Genomic DNA, 26,117 nt, shown 5'->3' on the forward strand with positions numbered 1-26,117 from the left:
GGCTGATCTCAACTAATCGGGCTGCAAATCCCTGAATACTTGGGGTAGGGCCGTCCTGAGCAAATGTGTCACCTAAGGAATGAAAGCAAAGATTCCAGCCTGAGAAGCAGGGTCTCAAGTAAGTCTGCTAAATGACTGCCCCCCTTTATAGCCATTTGAGAAAATGTGGCAAGGCTGATGCAACCCTCTTACAACGAAATGTTTCTCTTCAGAATAGGAGATTGTGCTATCAAACGCCAGCAGCTCGTCTCCCTAAGAGTGCTGTTTCTGTGTACACTAGGGAAAGAAACGAAGGTCCCCAGCTTAAAATGGCTCTTTGCCCAGTTGGTTTCATCCATGAAAGGGCGAGAAGGGCTGATCTCTACTAATCGGTCTGCACATCCCTGAATATTTGGGGTAGGCACTCCTGAGCTAATGTGCCACCTAAGAAATGACAGCAAAGTTTCCAGCCTGGGAAGCAGGGTCTCAAGTAAGTCTGCTAAATGACTGCACTCCTTCATAGCCAGTTGAGAAAATGTGGCAAGGCTGATGCAATGCGCTTACAACGAAATGTTTCTCTTCAGAATAGGAGATTGTGCTACCAAACGCCAGCAGCTCATCTCACTCAGAATGCTGTTTCTGTGTAGACTAGGGAAAGACACCATGGTCCCCAGCTTAGAACAGCTCTTTGCCCAGATGTTTTCATCCATGAGAGAACCAGAAAGGCTGATCTCAACTAATCGGGCTGCACATCCCTGAATCCTTGGGGTAGGCACTACTGATCCAGTGTGCCACCTAAGGAATGAAAGCAAAGTTTCCAGCCTCGGAAGCAGGGCCTGAAGTAAGTCTGCTAAATGACTGCCCTCCTTTATAGCCATTTGAGAAAATGTGGCAAGGCTGATGAAACCCTCTTACAACAAAATGTTTCTCTTCAGAATAGGAGATTTTGCTATCAAACGCCAGCAGCTCGTCTCCCTCAGATTGCTGTTTCTGTGTAGACTAGGGAAAGACCCAAAGGTCCCCAGCTTAGAACGGCTCTTGCCCAGTTGCTTTCATCCATGAACGAGCGAGAAGGGCTGATTGCTACTAATCGGGATGCACATACCTGTATCCTTGGTGTAGGCACTCCGAGCCGAAGTGCCACCTATGGAATGAGAGCAAAGTTTCCAGCCTGGGAAGCAGGGTCTCAAGTAAGTCAGCCAACTGACTGCCCTCCTTTATAGCCAGTTGAGAAAATGTGGCAAGGCTGATGCAACCCACTTACAACGAAATGTTTCTCTTCAGAATAGGAGATTTTGCTATCAAACGCCAGCATCTCGTCTCCCTCCGAGTGCTGTTTCTGTGTAGACTAGTGAAAGACACCATGGTCCCCTGCTTAAAACGGCTCTTTGCCAAGTTGGTTTCATCCATGAAAGAGCCAGAAGGGCTGATCTCAACTAATCGGGCTGCACATCCCTGAATCCTTCTAGGAGGGCTGTTCTGAGCCGAAGGGCCACCTAAGGAATGAAAGCAAACTTCCTGCCACAGGAAAGCACACCGAGGCCTGTTGATTTCTCTATGAAATTGGAGTGGGCTTGAAGGGTGAGGCCTACTGACTGCCCTCCTTTATAGCCAGTTGAGAAAATGTGGCAAGGCTGATGCAACCCCCTTACAACGACATGTTTCTCTTCAGAATAGGAGATTTTGCTACCAAACGCCAGCAGCTCGTCTCCCTCACGGTGCTGTTTCTGTGTAGACTAGGGAACGACTCCATGGTCCCCAGCTGAGAACCGCTCTTTGCCCAGTTGGTTTATCCATAAAAGAGCCAGAAGGGCTGATCTCCACTAATCGGGCTGCACATCCCTGAATCCTTGGAGTAGGCACTCCTGAGCCAATGTGCCACCTAAGGAATGAAAGCAAAGTTTCCAGCCTGGGGAGCAAGGCCTCAAGTAAGTCTCCCAACTGACTGCCCGCTTTTATAGCCAGTTGAGAAAATATGGCAAGGCTGATGCCACCCGCTTACAACGAAATGTTTCTCTTCAGAATAGGAGATTTTGCTACCAAACGCCAGCAGCTCGTCTCCCTCAGGCGGCTGTTTCTGTGTAGACTAGGGAAAGACACCATGGTCCCCAGCTTAGAACGGCTCTTTGCCCAGTTGATTTCATCCATTAAAGAGCCAGAAGGGCTGAGCTCTACTAATCGGGCTGCACATCCCTGAATCCTTGGGGTAGGCACTCCTGAGCCAATGTGCCACCTAAGGAATGAAAGCAAAATTTCCAGCCTGGGAAGCAGGGTCTCAAGTAAGTCTGCTAAATGACTGCCCTACTTTATAGCCATTTGAGAAAATGTGGCAAGGCTGATGGAACCCTCTTACAACGAAACCTTTCCCTTCAGAATAGGAGATTTTGCTACCGAACGCCAGCAGCTCGTCTCCCTCAGGGTGCTGTTTCTGTGTAGACTAGGGAAAGACACCATGGTCCTCAGCTTAGAACGGCTCTTTCCCCAGATGGTTTCATCCATGAGAGAACCAGAAGGGCTGATCTCAAATATACAGGCTGCACATCCCTGAATCCTTGGGGTTGGCACTACTGCGCCAGTGTGACACCTAAGGAATGAAAGCAAAGTTTCCAGCCTTGGAAGGAGTGCCTCAAGTAAGTCTGCCAACTGACTGCCCTCCTTCACAGCCATTTGAGAAAATGTGGCAAGGCTGATGCAACCCGCTTTCAACAAAATGTTTCTCTTCAGAATAGGAGATTTTGCTACCAAACGCCAGGAGCTCGTCTCCTTCAGAGTGCTCTTTCTGTGTAGACTAGGTTAAGACTCCATGCTCCCCAGCTTAGAATGGCTCTTTGCCCAGTTGGTTTCATCCATGAAAGAGCCAGAGGGGCTGATCTCACCTAATCGGGCTGCACATCCCTGAAACTTTCAGGGAGGGCTGTTCTGAGCCAAAGGGCCACCTAAGGAATGAAAGCAAATTTCCTGCCACAGGAAAGCACACCGAGGCCTTTTGATTTCTCTATGCAATTGAGATGGGCTTGAAGGGTGAGGCCTACTGACTGCCCTCCTTTATAGCCAGTTGAGAAAATGTGGCTAGGCTGATGCAACCCGCTTACAACGAAATGTTTCTCTTCAGAATAGGAGATTTTGCTATCAAACGCCAGCATCTCGTCTCCCTCCGAGTGCTGTTTCTGTGTAGACTAGGGAAAGACACCATGGTCCCCTGCTTAAAACGGCTCTTTGCCAAGTTGGTTTCATCCATGAAAGAGCGAGAATGGCTGATCTCTACTAATCGGGCTGCACATCCCTGAATCCTTGGAGTAGGCAGTCCTGAGCCAATGTGCCACCTAAGGAATGAAAGAAAAATGTCCAGCCTGGGAAGCAGGGTCTCAAGTAAGTCTTCCAACTGACTGCCCTCCTTTATAGCCAGTTGAGAAAATGTGACAAGGCTGATGCAACCCGCTTACAACAAAATTTTTCTCTTCAGAATAGGAGATTTTGCTACCCAACGCCAGCAGCTCGTCTCCTTCAGAGTGCTGTTTCTGTGTAGACTAGGGAAAGACACCATGCTCCCCAGCTTAGAACGGCTCTTTGCCCAGTTGGTTTCATCCATGAAAGAGCCAGAAGGGCAGATCTCAACAAATCGGGCTGCACATCCCTGAATCCTTCTGGGAGGGCTGTTCTGAGCCAAAGGGACACCTAAGGAATGAAAGCAAATTTCCTGCCACAGGAAAGCACACCGAGGCCTCCTGATTTCTCTATGAAATTGGAGTGGGCTTGGAGGGTGATGCCTATTGACTGCCCTCCTTTATATCCAGTTGAGAAAATGTGGGAAGGCTGATGAAACCCGCTTACAACGAAATGTTTTTCTCCAGAATAGGAGATTTTGCTACCAAACGCCAGCACCTCGTCTCACTCAGAGTGCTGTTTCTGTGTAGACCAGGGAAAGACACCATTGTCCCAAGTTTAAAACGGCTCTTAGCCCAGTTGGTTTCATCCATAAAAGAGCCAGAAGGGCTGATATCAACTAATCCGGCTGGAAATCCCTGAATACTTGTGGTAGGGCAGTCCTGAGCCAATGTGCCACCTAAGGAATGAAAGCAAAGTTTCCAGCCTGGGAAGCAGGGTCCCTAGTAAGTCTGCCAACTGACTGCCCTCCTTTTTTATCCAGTTGAGAAAATGTGGCAAGGCTGATGCAACCCGCTTACAACAAAATGTTTCTCTTCAGAATAGGACATTTTGCTACCAAAGGCCAGCAGCTCGTTTCCCTCAGGGTGCTATTTCTGTGTAGACTAGGGAAAGACACCATGGTCCCAAGCTTAGAACGGCTCTTTGCCCAGTTGGTTTCATCCATCAAAGAGCCGGAAGGGCTGATCTCAACTAATCGGGCTGCACATCTTGAATCCTTGGGGTAGGGCAGTTCTGAGCCAACGTGCCACCTAAGGAATGAAAGCAGTTTCCTTGCCACAGGAACCCAAACCGAGGCCTGTTGATTTCTCTATGAAATTGGAGTGGGCTTGAAGGGTGAGGCCTACTGACTGCCCTCCTTTATAGCCACTTGAGAAAATGTGGAAAGGATGATGCAACCTGCTTACAACGAAATGTTTCTTTTCAGAATAGGAGATTTTGCTACCAAACGCCAGCAGCTCGTCTCCCTCAGGGTGCTGTTTCTGTGTAGACTAGGGAAAGACTTCATGGTCCCCAGCATAGAACGGCTCTTTGCCCAGTTGGTTTCATCCATGAAAGAGCCAGAAGGGCTGATCTCAACTAATTGGGCTGCAAATCCCTGAATACTTGTGGTAGGGCAGTCCTGAGCAATTGTGCCACCTAAGGAATGAAAGCAAATTTTCCAGCCTGGGAAACAGTGTCTCAAGTGAGTCTGCTAAATGACTTCCCTCCTTTATAGCCATTTGAGAAAATGTGGCAAGGTTGATGCAACCCTATTACAACAAAATATTTCTCTTCAGAATAGGAGATTTTGCTCCCAAACGCCAGCAGCAGCTCGTCTCCCTCAGAGTGCTGTTTCTGTGTAGACTAGGGAAAGACCCAAAGATCCCCAGCTTAGAACGGCTCTTTGCCCAGTTGGTTTCATCCATGAAAGAGCGAGAAGGCCTGATCGCTAGTAATCAGCTGCACATCCCTGAATCCTTGGGGTAGGCACTTCTGAGCCGAAGTGCCACCTAAGGAATGAAAGGAAAGTTTCCAGCCTGCAAGCAGGGCCTCAAGTAAGTCTACCAACAGACTGCCCTCCTTTATAGCCAGTTGAGAAAAAGTGGAAAGGCTGATGAAGCCCGCTTACAACAAAATATTTCTCTTCAGAATAGGAGATTTTGCTACCAAACGCCAGCAGCTCGTCTCCCTCAGAGTGCTGTTTCTGTGTAGACTAGGGAAAGACACCATGGTCCCCAGGTTAGAACGGCTCTTTGCCCAGTTGGCTTCATCCATGAAAGTGCCAGAAGGGCTTATCTCAACTAATAGGGCTGCACATCCCTGAATCCTTCTGGGAGGGCTGTTCTGAGACAAAGGGCCACCTAAGGAATGAAAGCAAATCACAAGCCACAGGAAAGCACACAGAGGCCTGTTGATTTCTATATGAAATTGGAGTGGGCTTGAAGGGTGAGGCCTCCTGCCTTCACTCCTTTATAGCCAGTTGAAAAATGTGGCAAGGCTGCTGCTACCCGCTTACAACGAAATGTTTCTCTTCAGAAGATGAGATTTTGCTATCAAACGCCAGCACCTCTTCTCCCTCAGAGTCCTGTTTCTGTGTAGACTAGGGAAAGACACAATGGTCCCCAGCTTAGAACGGCCCTTTGCCAAGTTGGTTTCATCCATGAAAGAGCCAGAAGGGATGATCTCAACTAATTGGGCTGCAAATCCCTGAATACTTGGGGTAGGGCAGTCCTGAGCCAATTTGCCACCTAAGGAATGAAAGCAAAGTGACAAGCCTGGGAAGCATGGTCTCAAGTAAGTCTGCTAAATGATTGCCCTCCTTTATAGCCAGTTGAGAAAATGTGGCAAGGCTGATGCAACCCGCTGACAACGAAATGTTTCTCTTCAGAATAGGAGACTGTGCTACCAAATGCCAGGAACTCGTCTCCCTCAGAATGCTGTTTCTGTGTAGACTAGGAAAAGACAACATGGTCCCCAGCTTAGAACGGCTCTTTGCCCAGTTGGTTTCATCCATGAGAGAACCAGATGGGCTGATCTCAACTAATCAGGCAGCACATCCCTGAATCCTTGGGGTAGGCACTACTGAGCCAGTGTGCCACCTAAGGAATGAAAGCAAAGTTTCCAGCCTTGGAAGCAGTGCCTCAAGTAAGTCTGCCAAGCGAATGCCCTCCTTTATAGCCAGTTGTGGAAATGTGGCAAGGCTGATGCAACCCGCTTACAACGAAATGTTTCTCTTCAGAATAGGAGATTGTGCTACCAACGCCAGCAGCTCGTCTCCCTAAGAATGCTGTTTCTGTGTAGACTAGGGAAAGACACCATGGTCCCCAGCTTAGAATGGCTGTTTTCCCGGATGGTTTCATCCATGAGAGAACCAGAAGGGCTGATCTCAACCAATCGGGCTGCACATCCGTGAATCCTTGGGGTAGGGCAGTTCTGAGCCAATATGCCACCTATCGAATGAAAGCAGTTTCCTTGCCACAGGAAAGCACAGCAAGGCCTGGAGTTTTCTCTATGAAATTGGAGCGGGCTTTGAGGGTGACGCTTATTGTCTGCCCTCCTTTATAGCCAATTGAGAAAATGTGACAAGGCTGAGGCAACCCTCTTACAACAAAATGTTTCTCTTCAGAATAGGAGATTTTGCTACCAAACGCCAGCAGCTCGTCTCACTCAGGGTGCTGTTTCTTTGTAAACTAGGGAAAGACACCATGGTCCCCAGCTTAGAACGGCTCTTTGCCCAGTTGGTTTCATCCATGAAAGAGCCAGAAGGGCTGATCTCAACTAATCCGGCTGGAAATCCCTGAATACTTGGGCTAGGGCAGTCCTGAGCAAATGTGCCACCTAAAGAATGAAAGCAAAGGTTCCAGCCTGGGAAGCAGGGCCTGAAGTAAGTCTGCTAAATGACTGCCCTCCTTTATAGCCATTTGAGAAAATGTGGCAAGGCTGATGCAACCTTCTTACAACAAAATCTTTCTCTTCAGAATAGGAGATTTTGCTATCAAACGACAGCATTTCGTCTCCCTCAGAGTGCTGTTTCTGTGTAGACTAGGGAAAGACCCGAAGGTCCCCAGCTTACAACGGCTCTTACCCAGTTGGTTTCATCCATGAAAGAGCGAGAAGGGCTTATCGCTACTAATCGGGCTGCACATCCCTTAATCCTTGGGGTAGGCACTCCTGAGCCGAAGTGCCACCTAAGGAATGAAAGCAAAGTTTCCAGCCTGGGAAGCAGGGCCTCAAGAAAGTCTACGAACTGTCTGCCCTCCTTTATAGCCAGTTGAGAAAATGTGGCAAGGCTGATGCAACCCGCTTACAACGAAATGTTTCTCTTCAGAATAGGAGATTGTGCTACCAAACGCCAGCAGCTCGTCTCACTCAGACTGGTGTTTCTGTGTAGACTAGTTAAAGACAGCATGGTCCCCAGCTTAGAATGGCTCTTTTCCCAGTTGGTTTCATCCATGAAAGAGCCAGAAGGGCTGGTCTTAACTAATCGGGCTGCACATCCGTGAATCCTTGGGGTAAAGACTCCTGAGCCAATGTGCCACCTAAGGAATGAAAGCAAAATTTCTAGCCGGGGAAGCAGGGCCTCAAGTAAGACTGTCAACTGACTGCCCTCCTTTATAGACAGTTGAGAATATGTGGCAAGGCTGATGCAATCCACTTACAACGAAAGGATTTTATTCAGAATAGAAGATTTTGCTACCAAACGCAAGCAGCTCGTCTCCCTCAGAGGGCTGTTTCTGTGTAGACTAGGGAAAGACACCATGCTCCCAAGCTTAGAACGGCTCTAAGCCCAGTTGGTTTCATCCATGACAGAGCCAGAACGGCGGATCTCAACTAATCGGGCTGGAAATCCCTGAATACTTGGGTAGGGCAGTCCTGAGCCAATGTGCCACCTAAGGAATGAAAGCAAAGTTTCCAGCCTGGGAAGCAGAGTCTCAAGTAAGTCTGCTAAATGACTGCCCTCCTTTATAGCCAGCTGAGAAAATGTGGCAAGGCTGATGCAACCCGCTTACAACGAAGTGTTTCTCTTCAGAATAGGAGATTGTGCTACCAAACGCCAGCAGCTCGTCTCCCTCAGAATGCTGTTTCTGTGTAGACTAGGGAAAGACACCATGGTCCCCAGGTTAGAACGGCTCTTTGCCCTGTTGGAATCATCCATTAAAGAGCAAGAAGGGCTGATATCAACTAATCGGGCTGCACATTCCTGAATCCTTCTGGGAGGGCTGTTCTGAGCCAAAGGGCCACCTAAGGAATGAAAGCAAATTTCCTGCCACAGGAAAGCACACCGAGGCCTGTTGATTTCTCTATGAAATAGGAGTGGGCTTGAAGGGTGAGGCCTACTGACTGCCCTTCTTTATAGCCAGTTGAGAAAATGTGGCAAGGCTGATGCAACCCGCTTACAACGAAATGTTTCTCTTCAGAATAGGAGACTTCGCTATCAAACGCCAGCAGCTCTTCTCCCTCAGAGTGCTGCTTCCCAGCCTCGAAACTTTGCACATTGGCTCAGGACTGCCCTACCAAAAGTATTTAGGAATTTGCAGCTCAATAGGGTGAGATCAGCATTTCTGGCTCTTTAATGGATGAAACCAACAGGGCAAAGAGACATTCTAAGCTGGGGACCATCGTGTCTTTCCCTAGTCTACACAGAAACAGCACTCTGAGTGAGACGAGCTGCTGGGGTTTGGTAGCAAAATATCCTATTGTGAAGAGAAACATTTCGTTGTAAGCGGGTTGCCTCAGCCTTGTCACATTTTCTCAACTGGATATAAAGGAGGGCAGTCAGTAGGCGTCACCCTTCAAGCCCACTCCAATTTCATAGAGAAAACTCCAGGCCTTGGTGTGCTTTACTGTGGCAAGGAATCTGCTTTCATTCCTTAGGTGGCACCTTGGCTCAGAACTGCCCTATCCCAAGGTTTCAGAGATGTGTAGCCCGATTAGTAGAGATCAGCCCTTCTGGTTCTCTCAAGGATGAAACCATCCGGGCAAAGAGCCTTTCAAAGCTGGGGACCATGATGTCTTTCCCTTGTCTGCACAGAAACAGATTTCTTAGGGAGACGAGCTGCTGACGTTTGGTAGCACAATCTCCTATTCTGAAGGGAAACACTTCGTTGTAAGCGGGTTTCTTCAGCCTTGTCACATTTTCTCAACTGGATATAAAGGAGAGCAGTCACTAGGCGTCACCTTTGAAGCCCACTGCAGTTTCATAGAGAAACTGCCAGGCCTTGGTGTGCTTTCCTGTGGCAAGGAAACTGCTTTCATTCCTTAGGTGGCACCTTGGCTCAGAACTGCCCTATCCTAAGGATTCAGGGATGTGCAGCCCGATTATTTCAGATCAGCCCTTCTGGCTCTTTCATGGATGAAGCCAACTGGGCAAAGAGCCATTCTAAGCTCGGGACCATGCTGTCTTTCCTTAGTCTACACAGAAACAGCACTATGAGGGAGACGAGCTGTGGCGTTTGGTAGCAAAATCTACTATTCTGAAGAGAAACATTTCGTTGTAAGCGAGTTGCATCAGCCTTCCCACATTTTCTCAACTGACTATAAAGGAGGGCAGTCGGTTGGCCAACTTTTTGAGGCCCTGCTTCCCAGGCTGGAAACTTTTCTTTCATTCCTTAGGTGGCACACTGGCTCAGAAGTGTCTACCCCAAGGATTCAGGGATGTGCAGCCCGATTAGCAGAGATCAGTCCTTTTAGATCTTTCATGGATGAAACCAACTGGGCAAAGAGCCATTCTAAGCTGGGGACCAGGCTGTCTTTCCTTAGTCTACAGAGAAACAGCACTCTGAGTGAGACGAGCTGCTGGCGTTTGGTAGCATAATCTCCTATTCTGAAGAGAAACATTTCGTTGTAAGAGGGTTGCCTCAGCCTTGTCACATTTTCTCAATTGGCTATAAAGGAGGGCAGTCAGTAGGCCTCACCCTTCAAGCCCACTCCAATTTCATAGAGAAAACTCCAGGCCTTGCTGTGCTTTCCTGTGGCAAGGAAACTGCTTTCATTGCTTAGGTGGCACTTTGGCTCAGAACTGCCCTACCCCAAGGATTCACGGATGTGCAGCCCGATTAGTTGACATCAGCGCTTCCGGTTCTCTCATGGATGCAACCATCTGGGCAAAGAGCCGTTCTAAGCTGGGGACCATGGTGCCTTTCCCTAGTCTACACAGAAACAGCATTCTGAGGGAGAGGAGCTGCTGGCCTTTGGTAGTACAATCTGCTATTATGAAGAGAATCATTTCGTTGTAAGCAGGTTGTATCAGCCTTGCCACATTTTCTCAACTGGCTATAAAGGAGGGCAGTCATTTAGCAGAGTCACTTGAGACCCTGCTTCCCAGGCTGGAAACTTTGCTTTCATTCCTTAGGTGGCACATTGGCTCAGGACTGCCCTACCAAAAGTATTCAGGAATTTGCAGCTCAATAGGTTGAGATCAGGCATTCTGGCTCTTTAATGGATGAAACCAACTGGGCAAAGAGACGTTCTAAGCTGGGGACCATCGTGTCTTTCCCTAGTCTACACAGAAACAGCACTCTGAGTGAGACGAGCTGCTGGCGTTTGGTAGCAAAATCTCCTATTGTGAAGAGAAACATTTCGTTGTAAGCGGGTTGCCTCAGACTTGTCACATTTTCTCAACTGGATATAAAGGAGGGCAGTCAATAGGCGTCACCCTCCAAGCCCACTCCAATTTCATGGAGAAAACTCCAGGCCTAGCTGTGCTTTCCTGTGGCAAGGAAATTGCTTTAATTCATCAGGTGACACTTTGATTCAGAACTGCCCTACCACAAGCATTCACGGATGTGCAGCACGATTAGTTGAGATCAGCCCTTCTGGTTCTCTCATGGATGAAACCATCTGGGCAAAGAGCCATTCTAAGTTGGGGACCATGATGTCTTTCCCTAGTCTACACAGAAACAGCATTCTGAGGGAGACGAGCTGCTGGCGCTTGGTAGCACAATCTCCTATTCTGAAGAGAAACACTTCGTTGTAAGCGGGTTGCATCAGCCTTGCCACATTTTCTCAGCTGGCTATAAAGGAGGGCAATCATTTAGCAGACTTAGTTGAGACTCTGCTTCCCAGGCTGGTAACTTTGCTTTCATTCCTTAGGTGGCACATTGGCTCAGGACTGCCTTAACCCAAGTATTCAGGGATTTGCAGCCCGATTAGTTGAGATCAGCCATTCTGGCTCTTTCATGGATGAAGCCAACTGGGCAAAGAGCCATTCTAAGCTCGGGACCATGCTGTCTTTCCTTAGTCTACACAGAAACAGCACTCTGAGGGAGAAGAGCTGCTGTCGTTTGATAGCGAAGTCTCCTATTCTGGAGAGAAACATTTCGTTGTAAGCAGGTTGCATCAGCCTTGCCACATTTTCTCAACTGGCTATAAAGAAGGGCAGTCAGTAGGCCTCACCCTTCAAGCCCACTCCTATTTCATAGAGAAATCAACAGGCCTCGGTGTGCTTTCCTGTGGCTGGTAATTTGCTTTCATTCCTTAGGTGGCCCTTTTGCTCAGAACAGCCCTCCCAGAAGGATTCAGGGATGTGCAGCCCGATTAGTTGATATCAGCCCTTCTCGCTCTTTCATGGATGAGACAAACTGGGCAAAGAGCCGTTCTAAGCTGGGGACCATGGTGTCTTTCCCTAGTCTACACAGAAACAGCACTCTGAGGGAGACGAGCTGCTGGCGTTTGGTAGCAAAATCTACTATTCTGAAGAGAAACATTTCGTTGTAAGCGAGTTGCATCAGCCTTGCCACATTTTCTCAACTGGCTATAAAGGAGGGCAGTCAGATGGCCAACTTTTTTGAGGCCCTGCTTACCAGGTTGGAAACTTTGCTTTCATTCCTTAGGAGGCACATTGGGTCAGGAGTGTCTACCCCAAGGATTCAGGGATGTGCAGCCCGATTAGTAGAGATCAGCCCTTCTGGCTCTTTCATGGATGAAGCCAACTGGGCAAAGAGCCATTCTAAGCTCGGGACCATGCTGTCTTTCCTTAGTCTACACAGAAACAGCCCTCTGAGTGAGACGAGCTGCTGGCGTTTGGTAGCAAAATCTCCTATTGTGAAGAGAAACCTTTCGTTTTAAGCGGGTTGCCTCAGCTTTGTCACATTTTCTCAACTGGATATAAAGGAGGGCAGTCAGTAGGCATCACCCTTCAAGCCCACTCCAATTTCATAGAGAAATCAACAGGCCTCGGTGTGCTTTCCTGTGGCAAGGAAACTGCTTTCATTCCTTAGGTGGCAACTTGGCTCAGAACTGCCCTACCCCAAGGATTCACGGATGTGCAGCCCAATTAGTTGACATCAGCGCTTCCGGTTCTCTCATGGATGAAACCATCTGGGCAAAGAGCCGTTCTAAGCTGGTGACCATGGTGTCTTTCCCTAGTCTACACAGAAACAGCATTCTGAGGGAGACTAGCTGCTGGAGTTTGGTAGTTCAATCTGCTATTATGAAGAGAAGCATTTCGTTGTAAGCAGGTTACATCAGTCTTGCCACATTTTCTCAACTGGCTATAAAGGAGGGCAGTCATTTAGCAGAGTCACTTGAGACCCTGCTTCCCAGGCTGGAAAATTTCTTTCATTCCTTAGGTGGCACATTGGCTCAGGACTGCCCTACCAAAAGTATTCAGGAATTTGCAGCTCAGTAGGTTGTGATCAGGCTTTCTGGCTCTTTAATGGATGAAACCAACTGGGCAAAGAGACGTTCTAAGCTGGGGACCATCGTGTCTTTCCCTAGTCTACACAGAAACAGCACTCTGAGGGAGAAGAGCTGCTGGCGTTTGATAGTGAAGTCTCCTATTCTGAAGAGAAACATTTCGTTGTAAGCGGGTTGCATCAGCCTTGCCACATTTTCTCAACTGGCTATAAAGAAGGGCAGTCAGTAGGCCTCACCCTTCAAGCCCACTCCTATTTCACAGAGAAATCAACAGGCCTCTGTGTGCTTTCCTGTGGCAGGAAATTTGCTTTCATTCCTTAGGTGGCCCTTTGGCTCAGAACAGCGCTCCCAGAAGGATTCAGGGATGTGCAGCCCGATTAGTTGAGATCAGCCTTTCTGGAGCTTTCATGGATGAAACCAACCTGGCAAAGAACGATTCTAAGCTGGGGAGCAATCTGTCTTTCCCTACTGTACACAGCAACAGCACTCTGAGGGAGACGAGCTGGTGGCGTTTGGTAGCAAAATCTCCTGTTCTGAAGAGAAACATTTCGTTGTAAGCGGGTTGCATCAGCCTTGCCCCATTTTCTCAACTGGCTATAAAGGAGGGCAGTCAGTTGGCCAACTTTTTTGAGGCCCTGCTTCCCAGGCTGGAAACTTTGCTTTCATTCCTTAGGTGGCACATTGGCTCAGGAGTGTCTACCCCAAGGATTCAGGGATGTGCAGCCCGATTAGTAGAGATAAGCCCTTTTAGCTCTTTCATGGATGAAACCAACTGGGCAAAGAGCCATTCTAAGCTGGGGACCATGCTGTCTTTCCTTAGTCTACAGAGAAACAGCACTCTGAGTGAGACGAGCTGCTGGCGTTTGGTAGCATAATCTCCTATTCTGAAGAGAAACATTTTGTTGTAAGCGGGTTGCCTCAGCCTTGTCACATTTTCTCAACTGGATATAAAGGAGGGCAGTCAATAGGCATCACCCTTTAAGCCCACTCCAATTTCATAGAGAAAACTCCAGGCCTTGGTGTGCTTTCCTGTGGCAAGGAAACTGCTTTCATTCCTTAGGTGGCACTTTGGCTCAGAACTGCCCTACCCCAAGGATTCACGGATGTGCAGCCCGATTAGTTGAGATCAGCCCTTCTGGTTCTCTCATGGATGAAACCATCTGGGCAAAGAGCCGTTCTACGATGGGGACCATGGTGACTTTCCCTAGTCTACACAGAAACAGCATTCTGAGGGAGAGGAGCTGCTGGCGTTTGGTAGCACAATCTCCTATTCTGAAGAGAAACATTTCGTTGTAAGCGGGTTGCATCAGCCTTGCCACATTTTTTCAACTGTCTATAAAGAAGGTCAGTCAGTAGGCCTCACCCTTCAAGCCCACTCCTATTTCATAGAGAAATCAAGAGCCCTCGGTGTGCTTTCCTGTGGCAGAAAATTTGCTTTCATTCCTTAGGTGGCCCTTTGGCTCAGAACAGCCCGCCCAGAAGGATTCAGGGATGTGCAGCTCGATTAGTTGAGATCAGCCCTTCTCGCTCTTTCATGGATGAGACCAACTGGGCAAAGAGCCGTTCTAAGCTGGGGACCATGGTGTCTTTCCCTAGTCTACACAGAAACAGCAATCTGAGGGAGACGAGCTGCTGGCGTTTGGTAGCAAAATCTACTATTCTGAAGAGAAACATTTCGTTGTAAGCGAGTTGCATCAGCCTTCCCACATTTTCTCAACTGACTATAAAGGAGGGCAGTCAGTTGGCCAACTTTTTGAGGCCCTGCTTCCCAGGCTGGAAACTTTTCTTTCATTCCTTAGGTGGCACACTGGCTCAGAAGTGTCTACCCCAAGGATTCAGGGATGTGCAGCCCGATTAGCAGAGATCAGCCCTTTTAGCTCTTTCATGGATGAAACCAACTGGGCAAAGAGCCATTCTAAGCTGGGGACCAGGCTGTCTTTCCTTAGTCTACAGAGAAATAGCACTCTGAGTGAGACGAGCTGCTGTCGTTTGGTAGCATAATCTCCTATTCTGAAGAGAAACATTTCGTTGTAAGAGGGTTGCCTCAGCCTTGTCACATTTTCTCAATTGGCTATAAAGGAGGGCAGTCAGTAGGCCTCACCCTTCAAGCCCACTCCAATTTCATAGAGAAAACTCCAGGCCTTGCTGTGCTTTCCTGTGGCAAGGAAACTGCTTTCATTGCTTAGGTGGCACTTTGGCTCAGAACTGCCCTACCCCAAGGATTCACGGATGTGCAGCCCGATTAGTTGACATCAGCGCTTCCGGTTCTCTCATGGATGCAACCATCTGGGCAAAGAGCCGTTCTAAGCTGGGGACCATGGTGCCTTTCCCTAGTCTACACAGAAACAGCATTCTGAGGGAGAGGAGCTGCTGGCCTTTGGTAGTACAATCTGCTATTATGAAGAGAATCATTTCGTTGTAAGCAGGTTGTATCAGCCTTGCCACATTTTCTCAACTGGCTATAAAGGAGGGCAGTCATTTAGCAGAGTCACTTGAGACCCTGCTTCCCAGGCTGGAAACTTTGCTTTCATTCCTTAGGTGGCACATTGGCTCAGGACTGCCCTACTAAAAGTATTCAGGAATTTGCAGCTCAATAGGTTGAGATCAGGCTTTCTGGCTCTTTAGTGGATGAAACCAACTGGGAAAAGAGACGTTCTAAGCTGGGGACCATCGTGTCTTTCCCTAGTCTACACAGAAACAGCACTCTGAGGGAGAAGAGCTGCTGTTGTTTGATGGCGAAGTCTCCTATTCTGGAGAGAAACATTTCGTTGTAAGCGGGTTGCATCAGCCTTGCCACATTTTCTCAACTGGCTATAAAGAAGGGCAGTCAGTAGGCCTCACCCTTCAAGCCCACTCCTATTTCATAGAGAAATCAACAGGCCTCGGTGTGCTTTCCTGTGGCTGGTAATTTGCTTTCATTCCTTAGGTGGCCCTTTGGCTCAGAACAGCCCTCCCAGAAGGATTCAGGGATGTGCAGCCCGATTAGTTGATATCAGCCCTTCTCGCTCTTTCATGGATGAGACCAACTGGGCAAAGAGCCGTTCTAAGCTGGGGACCATGGTGTCTTTCCCTAGTCTACACAGAAACAGCACTCTGAGGGAGACGAGCTGCTGGCGTTTGGTAGCAAAATCTACTATTCTGAAGAGAAACATTTCGTTGTAAGCGAGTTGCATCAGCCTTGCCACATTTTCTCAGCTGGCTATAAAGGAGGGCAGTCAGTTGGCCTGCTTACTTGAGGCCCTGTTTCACAGGCTGGAAACTTTGCTTTCATTCCTTAGGTGGCACATTGGCTCAGGAGTGTCTACCCCAAGGATTCAGGGATGTGCAGCCCGATTAGTAGAGATCAGCCCTTCTGGCTCTTTCATGGATGAAGCCAACTGGGCAAAGAGCCATTCTAAGCTCAGGACCATGCTGTCTTTCCTTAGTCTACACAGAAACTGCACTCTGAGGGAGACGAGCTGCTGGCGTTTGGTAGCAAAATCTCCTATTGTGAAGAGAAACATGTCGTTGTAAGCGGGTTGCCTAAGCCTTGTCACATTTTCTCAACTGGATATAAAGGAGGGCAGTCAGTAGGCGTCACCCTTCAAGCGCACTCCAATTTCATAGAGAAAACTCCAGGCCTTGGTGTGCTTTCCTGTGGCAAGGAAACTGCTTTCATTCCTTAGGTGGCACCTTGGCTCAGAACTGCCTTACCCCAAGGATTCACGGATGTGCAGCCCGATTAGTTGACATCAGCGCTTCCGGTTCTCTCATGGATGAAACCATCTGGGCAAAGAGCCGTTCTAAGCTGGGGAGCATGGTGCCTTTCCCTAGTCTACACAGAAACAGCATTCTGAGGGAGAGGAGCTGCTGGCGTTTGGTAGCACAATCTCCTATTCTGAAGAGAAACATTTCGTTGTAAGCGGGTTGCATCAGCCTTGCCACATTTTCTCAACTGGCTATAATGCAGGGCAGTCAGTAGGTCTCACCCTTCAAGCCCACTCCTATTTCATAGAGAAATCAAGAGGCCTCGTTGTGCTTTCCTGTGGCAGGAAATTTGCTTTCATTCCTTAGGTGGCCCTTTGGCTCAGAACAGCCCGCCCAGAAGGATTCAGGGATGTGCAGCCCGATTAGTTGAGATAAGCCCTTCTGGAGCTTTCATGGATGAAACCAACCTGGCAAAGAGCCGTTCTAAGCTGGGGAGCAATCTGTCTTTCCCTAGTGTACACAGCAACAGCACTCTGAGGGAGACGAGCTGGTGGCGTTTGGTAGCAAAATCTCCTATTCTGAAGAGAAACATTTCGTTGTAAGCGGGTTGCATTAGCCTTGCCACATTTTCTCAACTGGCTATAAAGGAGGGCAGTCAGTTGGCCAGCTTACTTGAGGCCCTGCTTCCCAGGCTGGAAACTTTGTTTTCATTCCTTAGGTGGCACATTGGCTCAGGAGTGTCTACCCCAAGGATTCAGGGATGTGCAGCCCGATTAGTAGAGATCAGCCCTTCTGGCTCTTTCATGGATGAAGCCAACTGGGCTAAGAGCCATTCTAAGCTCGGGACCATGCTGTCTTTCCTTAGTCTACACAGAAACAGCACTCTGAGTGAGACGAGCTGCTGGCGTTTGGTAGCAAAATCTCCTATTGTGAAGAGAAACATTTCGTTGTAAGCGGGGTGCCTCAGCCTTGTCACATTTTCTCAACTGGATATACAGGAGGGCAGTCAGTAGGCGTCACCCTTCAAGCCCACTCCAATTTCATAGAGAAAACTCCAGGCCTTGGTGTGCTTTCCTGTGGCAAGGACACTGCTTTCATTCCTTAGGTGGCACCTTGGCTCAGAACTGCCCTACCCCAAGGATTCACGGATGTGCAGCCCGATTAGTTGAGATCAGCCCTTATGGCTCTTTCATGGATGAAACCAACTGGGCAAAGAGCTGTTCTAAGCTGGGGACCATGGTGTCTTTCCCTCGTCTACACAGAAACAGCACTCTGAGTGAAACGAGCTGCTGGCGATTGGTAGAAAAATCTCCTATTCTGAAGAGGACGGGAACATGACTGAAGTTTGGTTGTGGAACCCTGTGGCCTGGGAACATGACTGTGGTTTGATTCTGGAACCCTGTGGCCTGGGAACATGACTGTGGTTTGATTCTGGAAACCTGTGTCCTGGGAACATGAATGACTTTTGATTCTGGACACCTGTGGCTTGTGAACATGACTGAGGTTGATTCTGGAAACATGTGTCCTGGGAATATGACTGAGGTTTTGTTATGGAACCCTGTGGCCTGGGAATATGACAGAGGTTTGGTTCTGGTACCTTGTGGCTTGGGAACTTGACTGTTGTTTGATCGCCGAAACCTGTGGAGTGGCAACGTTACTGAGGTTTGATGGTGGAACCCTGTGCACAAGGAACATGACTGAGGTTTGATGGTTGAAAAGTATGGCCTGGCAACATGACTGAGGTTTGATTCTGGAACACTCAGGCTTGGGAACATGACTGAGGCTGAACGCTCGAACCCTGTGGCCTGGCAAAATGACTCAGGTTTGATTTTGGTACACTCTGGACTGGGAACATGACTGAGGTTTGATGGTGGATCTGTGATCTGGCAACAGGACTGAGGTTTGATTGTGGAAACCTCTGGCCCGGGAATATGACTGAGGATTAATTGTGGAAACCGGTGTCCTGGGAACATGACATGGGTTTGATTCTGGAACCCTGTTTCCTGGGAACATGACTGAGGTTTGACTGTGGATCTGTCAGGGTTGGTAACATGACTGAGGCTTAACGGTGGAAATCTGTGGCCTAGCAAGAGGACTGAAGTTTGATGGTGGAACCCTGTGGCCTGTCAAGATGACTCAGGGTTGATTCTGGAAGACTGTGGCCAGGGAACATGATATCGGGTTGATTCTGTAAACCTGTAACCTGGGAACAGGACTGAGGTTTGCTTCTGGAACCCTGTGGCCTGGGAACATGACATCGGTTGGGTTCTGGAACCCTGTGGGCTGGGAACGTGAGTGAGGTTTGATTCTGGACACCTGTTTCCCGGGAAAATGACTGAGGTTTGATTGTTGAAACCTGTGGCCTGCGAACATGACTGGGCTTTTATTTTTGAAACCTCTGTCCAGGGAACATGACTGAGGTTTTATTCTGGAACCCAGTTTCCAGGGAATATGACTGAGGTTTGATGGTTGAACCCTGTGTCCTGGCCACATGATTGAGGTTTGATTGTGGAACCCTCATGTTTGGGAACATGAATGACGCTTGATGGTGGAACCCTATGGCCTGGCAATATGACAGAGGTTTGATTCTGGATCCCGGTGGCATGGGAATATGATTGAGGCGTGATTCTGGGAAACTGTGGCCTGGGAACATGACATCTGTTTAGATTGTGGAATACTGTGCCTCGGGAACCTGACTGAGCCTTGGATCTGGAACCCTGTGGCCTGGGAATATAACTGAGGTTTTATTCTGGAACCCTGTAGCCTGGGAACATAACTGAGGATTGATTCTGGAACCCTGTAGCCTGGGAACATGACATCGGTGGATTCTGGAACCCTATGGCCTGGGAACATGAGAAAGGTTTTATTCTGGAACCCTATGGCCTGGGGACATGTCTGAGGTTTGATGGTGGAAACCTGTGGCCTGGCAACATGACTGAGGTTTGATTCTGGAAGACTGTGGCCAGGGAACATGATAACGGGGTGATTCTGGAAACCTGTGTCCTGGGAACATGACATCGTTTGGATTCTGGAACCCTGTGGCCCGGGAACATGACTGAGGATTGTTTCTGGAAGCCTGTTCCCTGGGAACATGACTGATGTTTGATTGTTGAAACCTGTGGCCTGCAAACATGAGTGAGGTTCGATTCTGGAACAATGTGTCCTGTGAACATGAATGTGGTTTGATCGCACAAACCTGTGTACTGGCAACATGACTGAGGTTTGATGGTGGAACCCTGTGCACTGGGAACATGACTGAAGATTGATACTGGAACCCCGTGGCGTGGGAACATGCCATTGGTTTGATTCTGGAACCCTGTTTCCTGGGAACATGACTGAGGTTTGATATTTGAACCCCGTGGCCTGGCAACGTGATTGACGTTTGATTGTGGAACCCTTTGGTTTGGGAACATGACTGAGGCTTGATGGTGGAACCCTGTGGCCTGGCAATAGGACTGAGGTTTCATTGTGGAACCCTTAGTGCTGGGAATATGACTGAGGTTTAATTGTGGAACCCTGTGGCCTGGGAACATGACTGGGATTTTATTTTTGAAACCTGTGTCCAGGGAACATGACTGAGGTTTTATTCTGGAACCATGTGGCCTCGGAATATGACTGAGGTTTGATTCTGGAAACCATTGGCCTGGGAACATGACTGATGTTAGATTGTGGAATCCTGTGGCCTGGGAACATGACATCGGTTAGGATTCTGGTACCCTGTTGCCTCGGAACATGAAATCGGTTTGATTCTGGAAACCTGTGGACTGGGGATATGACTGAGGTTTGATGGTGGTACCCTAAGGCCTGGCAACATGAGTGAGGTTTGATTCTGGATCCCTGTGGCCTGGGAACATGACTGAGTCGTGAATCTGGAAAACTGTGGCCTGGGAACATGACATCTGTTTAGATTGTGGAATACTGTGCCCTGGGATCCTGACTGAGCCTTCGTTCTGCAAACCTGTGGACTGGGTACATGACTAAGGTTCTATTCTGGAACTCTGTAGCCCGGGAACATAACTGAGGATTGATTCTGGAACCCTGTGGCCTGGGAATAGGACCTAGGTGGATTCTGGAATCCTGTGGCCTGGGAACATGAGAACGGTTTTTTTCTGGAACCCTGTGGCCTGGGAACATGTCTGAGGTTTGATGGTGGAAACCTGTGGCCTGGCAACCTGACTGAGGTTTGAGTCTGGAAGACTGTGGCCAGGGAACATGATATTGGGTTGATTCTGGAAACCTGTACCCTGGGAACAAGACTGAGGTTTGCTTGTGGAACCCTGTGGCCTCGGAACATGCCATCGGTTGGATTCTGGAACGCTGTGGCTGGGGACATGACTGAGGTTTGATTGTGGAAATCTGTTGCCTGGGAACATGACAGAGATTTGTTTCTGTAAGCCTGTTCCCTGGGAACATGACTGAGGTTTGATTCTGGACACCTGTGGCCTGGGAATATACCTGAGGTTTGATTGTTGAAACCTGTGGCCTGCGAATATGACTGAGGTTTGATTCTGGATCCATGTGTCCTGGAAATATGACTGAGGTTTGATTCTGGAAACCTGTGGCCTGGGAAAGTCACTTAGGATTCATTGCCGAAACATTTGGCCTGGGATCATGACTGAGGTTTGATGGTGGAAAACTCTGGCCTGGCAAAATGACTGAGGCTTGATTCTGGAACCCTATGGCCTGGGAACTTGACTGAGGTTTCGTGGCAGAAACCTGTGGACTGGCAACATGACTGAGGCTTGATTGTGGAACCCTGTGCCCTGGAAACATGACTGTGGTCTGGTACTGGAAAACCATGGCCTGGGAAATTGACATTGGTTTGATTCTGGAACCCTGTGTCCTGGGAACATGATTGAGGTTTGATGGAGGAACACTGTGTCCTGGGAACATGACTGAGTTTTGATTGTGTCACCCTGTGGCCTGGCAACATGACTGAGGCTTGATTCTGGAACCCTGTGACCTGGGAACTTGAATGTGGTTTGATCGCATAAACCTGTGGACTGGCAACATGCCTGAGGTTTGATGGTGGAACCTTGTGCACTGGGAACATGACTGAGGCCTGATACTGGAACCCTGTGGCGTGCGAACATGCCATTGGTTTGATTCTGGAACCCTGTTTCCAGGGAACATGACTGAGGTTTGATCGTTGAAACCTGTGGCCTGGCAATATGATTGAGGTTTGATTGTGGAACCCTCAGGTTTGGAAACATGACTGAGGCTTGATGGTGGAACCCTGTGGCCTGCCAACAGGACTGAGGTTTGATGGTAGAACCCTGTTGCCTGGCAAGATGACTTAGGTTTGATTGTGGAACACTCTGGCCTGGGAACATGACTGAGGCTTTATGGTGAAACCGTGGCATGGCAATAGGAATGAGGTTTGATTGTGGAACCCTCTGGCCTGGGCATATGACTGAGCTTTAATTGTGGAACCTGTGGGCTGTGAACATGAATTGGATATTTTTTTGAAACCTGTGTTTAGGGAACATGACTGAGGTTTTATTCTGGAACCTTTGTCTTGGGAATATGACTGAGGTTTGATTCTGGAAACCATTGACCTGGGAACATGACTGATGTTAGATTGTGGAATCCTGTGGTCTGGGAACATGACATCGGTTTGGATTCTGGTACCCTGTTGCCTGGGAATATGAAATCGGTTTGATTCTGGAAACCTCTGGCCTGGAAATATGACTGAGGTTTGATGGTGGTACCCTATGGCCTGGCAAGATGACTTAGGTTTGATTGTGGAACACTCAGGCCTGGGAACATGACTGAGGCTTGATGGTGGAACCCTGTGTCCTTGGAACATGAGAACGGTTTGATTCTGGAAACCTGTGCCTGGGAACATGTCTGTGGTTTGATGGTGGAAACCTGTGGCCTGGTAACATGACTGAGGTTTGATTCTGGAAGACTGTGGCCAAGGAACATGATATCGGTTTAATTCTGGAAGCCTGTGTCCTGGGAAAAGACTGAGGTTTGCTTCTGGACGCCTGTGGGCTGTGAACATGACATCGGTTGGATTCTGGAACCCTGTGGCCTGGGAACATGACTGAGGTTTGTTTCTGGAATCCTGTTCCCTGGGAACATGACTGAGTTTTGATTCTGGAACCATGTGTCCTGGGAATATGACTGAGGTTTGATTCTGGACACCTGTGTCCTGGGAACATGACTGAGGTTTGATTGTTGAAACCTGTGGCCTTCGAACATTACTGAGGTTTGATTCTGGAACCATGTGTCCTGGGAATATGACTGAGGTTTGTTTGTGGAAACATGTGTCCTGGGATCATGACGGAGGTTTGATGGCAGAACACTCTGGCCTGGCAAAATGACTGAGGCTTGATTCTGGAACCCTGTGGCCTGGGAAGTTGACTGAGGTTTGATGGCATAAACCTGTGGACTGGCAAAATGACTGAGGTTTGATTGTGGATCCCTGTGGCCTGGGAACATGACATCGGTTGGATTCGGGAACCCTGTGGCCTGAGAACATGACTGAGGTTTGATTGTGGAAACTTCTGGCCTTTGAACATGACTGTGGTTTGAATCTGGAAACCTGTGGCCTGTGAACATGACATCTGTTGGATTCTGGAACCCTGTGGCCTGGGAACATGAGTGAGGTTTGATTGTGGAGCCCTGGGGCCTGGGAACATGACTGTGGCCTGGTACTGGAAAACCTTGGCCTGGGAACTTGACATTGGTTTGATTCTGGAACCCTGTGTCCTGGGAATATGATTGAGGTTTGATGGAAGAACCCTGTGGCCTGAGAACATGACTGAGGTTTGATGGTGGTACACAGTGGCCTGGCAATATGACTGAGGCTTGAATCTGGAAACCTATGACCTGGGAACTTGAATGTGGTTTGATTGCACAAACCTGTGGACTGCCAACATGACTGAGGTTTGATGGTGGAACCCTGTGCACTGGGAACATGACTTAAGCCTGATACTGGAACCCCGTGGAGTGGGAACATGCCATTGGTTTGATTCTGGAACCCTGTTTCCTGGGAACATGACTGAGGTTTGATGGTTGAACCCTGTGGCCTGGCAACATGATTGAGGTTTGATTGTGGAAACCTGTGGCCTGGAAAGATGACTTAGGTGTGATTGTGGAACACTCTGGCCTGGGAACATGACTGAGGCTTGATGGTGGAACCGTGGCCTGGCAATAAGACTGAGGTTTGATTGTGGAACCCTCTGGCCTGGGAATATGACTGAGGTTTAATTGTGGAACCCTGTGAGCTGGGAACATGACTGCGATTTTATATTTGAAACCTGTGTCCAGGGAACATGACTGATTTTTTATTCTGGAACCCTGTGTCCTGGGAACACGACTGAGGATTGATTCTGGAACCATGTGGCCTGGGAATATGACTGAGGTTTGATTCTGGAAACCATTGGCCTGGGAACATGACTGATGTTAGATTGTAGAATTCTGTGGCCTGCGAACATGACATCGGTTTGGATTCTGGTACCCTGTGGCCTGGGAACATGAAATCGGTTTGATTCTGGAAACCTGTGTCCTGGGTATATGACTGAGGTTTGATGGTGGTACCCTAAGGCCTGGCAACAAGAGTGAGGTTTGATTCTGGATCCCTGTGGCCTGGGAACATGACTGAGGCGTGATTCTGGAAAACTGTGGCCTCGAAACATGACATCTGTTTAGATTGTGGAATACTGTGCCCTGGGATCCTGACTGAGCCTTGGTTCTGGAACCCTGTGGACTGGGAACATGACTGAGGTTTTATTCTGGAACCCTGTAGCCTGGGAACATAATTGAGGATTGATTCTGGAACGCTATGGCCTGGGAACATGACCTCGGTGGATTCTGGAATCCTGTGGCCTGGGAACATGAGAACGGTTTGATTCTGGAACCCTTTGACCTGGGAACATGTATGAGGTTTGATGGTGGAAACCTGTGGACTGGCAAAATGACTGAGGATTGATTGTGGAACCCTGTGCCCTGGAAACATGACTGTGGCCTGGTACTGGAAAACCATGGCCTGGGAACTTGACATTGGTTTGATTCTGGAACCCTCTGTCCTGGGAACATGATTGAGGTTTGATGGAGGAACGCTGTGGCCTCGGAACATGTCTGAGGTTTGATGGTGGAAACCTGTGGCCTGGCAACATGACTGAGGTTTGATTCCGGAAGACTGTGGCCAGGGAATGTGATATCGGGTTGATTCTGGAAACCTGTGTCCTGGGAACAAGACTGAGGTTTTCTTCTGGAACCCTGTGGCCAGGGAGCATGACATCGGTTGGATTCTGGAAACCAGTGGCCTGGGAACATGACTGAGGTTTGTTTTTGGAAGCCTGTTCCCTGGGAACATGACTGAGGTTTGATTGTTGAAACCTGTGGCCTTCGAACATGACTGAGGTTTGATTCTGGAACCATGTGTCCTGCGAATATGACTGAGGTTTGATTCTGGAAACCTGTGGCCTGGGAAAATGACTGAGGTTTCATTGTGGAAACATGTGGCGTGGGATCATGACTGAGGTTTCATGGCAGAACACTCTGGCCTGGCAAAATGACTGAGGCTTGATTCTGGAACCCTGTGTCCTGGGCACTTGCCTGAGGTTTGATGGCAGAAACCTGTGGACTGGCAACATGACTGAGGTTTGATTGTGGATCCCTGTGGCCTGGGAAGATGACATTGGTTGGATTCTGGAACCCTGTGGCCTGGGACCATGACTGAGGTTTGATTGTGGATCCCTGTGGTCTGGGAACATGTCATCGGTTGGATTCTGGAACGCTGTTGCCTGGGAACATGACAGAGATTTGTTTCTGGAAGCCTGTTCCCTGGGAACATGACTGAGGTTTGATTCTGGACACCTGTGGCCTGGCAAAATGACTGAGGCTTGATTCTGGAACCCTATGGCCTGGGAACTTGACTGAGTTTTGATGGCAGAAACCTGTGGACTGGCAAAATGACTGAGGATTGATTGTGGAACACTGTGCCCTGGAAACATGACTGTGGCCTGGTACTGGAAACCCATGGCCTGGGAAATTGACATAGGTTGGATTCTGGAACCCTGTGTCCTGGGAATATGATTGAGGTTTGATGGAGGAACCCTGTGGCCTGGCAAAATGACTGAGGCTTGATTTTGGAACCCTGTGGCCTGGGAACTTGACTCTGGTTTGATCGCAGAAACTTGTGGACTGGTAACATGACTGAGGTATGATGGTGGAGCCCTGTGCACTGGGAACATGACTGAGGCCTGATACTGGAACCTCGAGGCATGGGAATATGCCATTGGTTTGATTCTTGAACCCTGTTTCCTGGGAACATGACTGAGGTTTGATGGTTGAACCCTGTGGCCTGGCAACATGATTGAGGTTTGATTGTGGAAACCTCAGGCTTGGGAACATAACTGAGGCTTGATGGTGGAACCCTGTGGCCTGGAAAAATGACTGAGGTTTGTTGCTGGAAGCCTGTTCCCTGGGAACATGACTGAGGTTTGATTCTGGATACCTGTGTCCTCGGAATATGACTGAGGTTTGATTGTAGAAAACTGGGGTCTGCGAACATGAGTGAGGTTTGATTCTGGAACCATGTGTCCTGGGAATATGACTGAGGTTTGATGGCAGAAACCTGTGGCTTGGCAACATGAATGAGGTTTGATGGTGGAAACCTGTGGCCTCTCAAGATGACTTAGGTTTAATTGTGGAAC

The 26,117-nt window shown here is 48.7% G+C and overlaps 1 long non-coding RNA gene across 4 annotated transcripts; it reads right to left on the reverse strand.

The window, feature by feature from the left end:
- Window positions 1-1,129: 1,129 nt before the first annotated feature.
- LOC309648709 lies at window positions 1,130-8,382 on the reverse strand. Of its 4 annotated transcripts, none has more exons than XR_014256758.1 (3): window positions 7,314-8,340; window positions 4,010-5,486; window positions 1,130-1,441 (listed from the first exon to the last, which is right to left on the reverse strand). It is a non-coding gene; the product is annotated as an uncharacterized lncRNA (long non-coding RNA). The 4 variants fall into 4 exon arrangements; XR_014256759.1 differs by lacking the exon at window positions 1,130-1,441 and adding an exon at window positions 2,940-3,620; XR_014256760.1 differs by lacking the exon at window positions 1,130-1,441 and having other exon boundaries at window positions 4,236-4,394; window positions 7,314-8,382.
- Window positions 8,383-26,117: the final 17,735 nt, after the last annotated feature.

Source organism: Balaenoptera physalus (assembly GCF_965194825.1).
Source record: "Balaenoptera physalus genome assembly, chromosome: 19".
Classification (NCBI taxonomy): domain Eukaryota; kingdom Metazoa; phylum Chordata; class Mammalia; order Artiodactyla; family Balaenopteridae; genus Balaenoptera; species Balaenoptera physalus.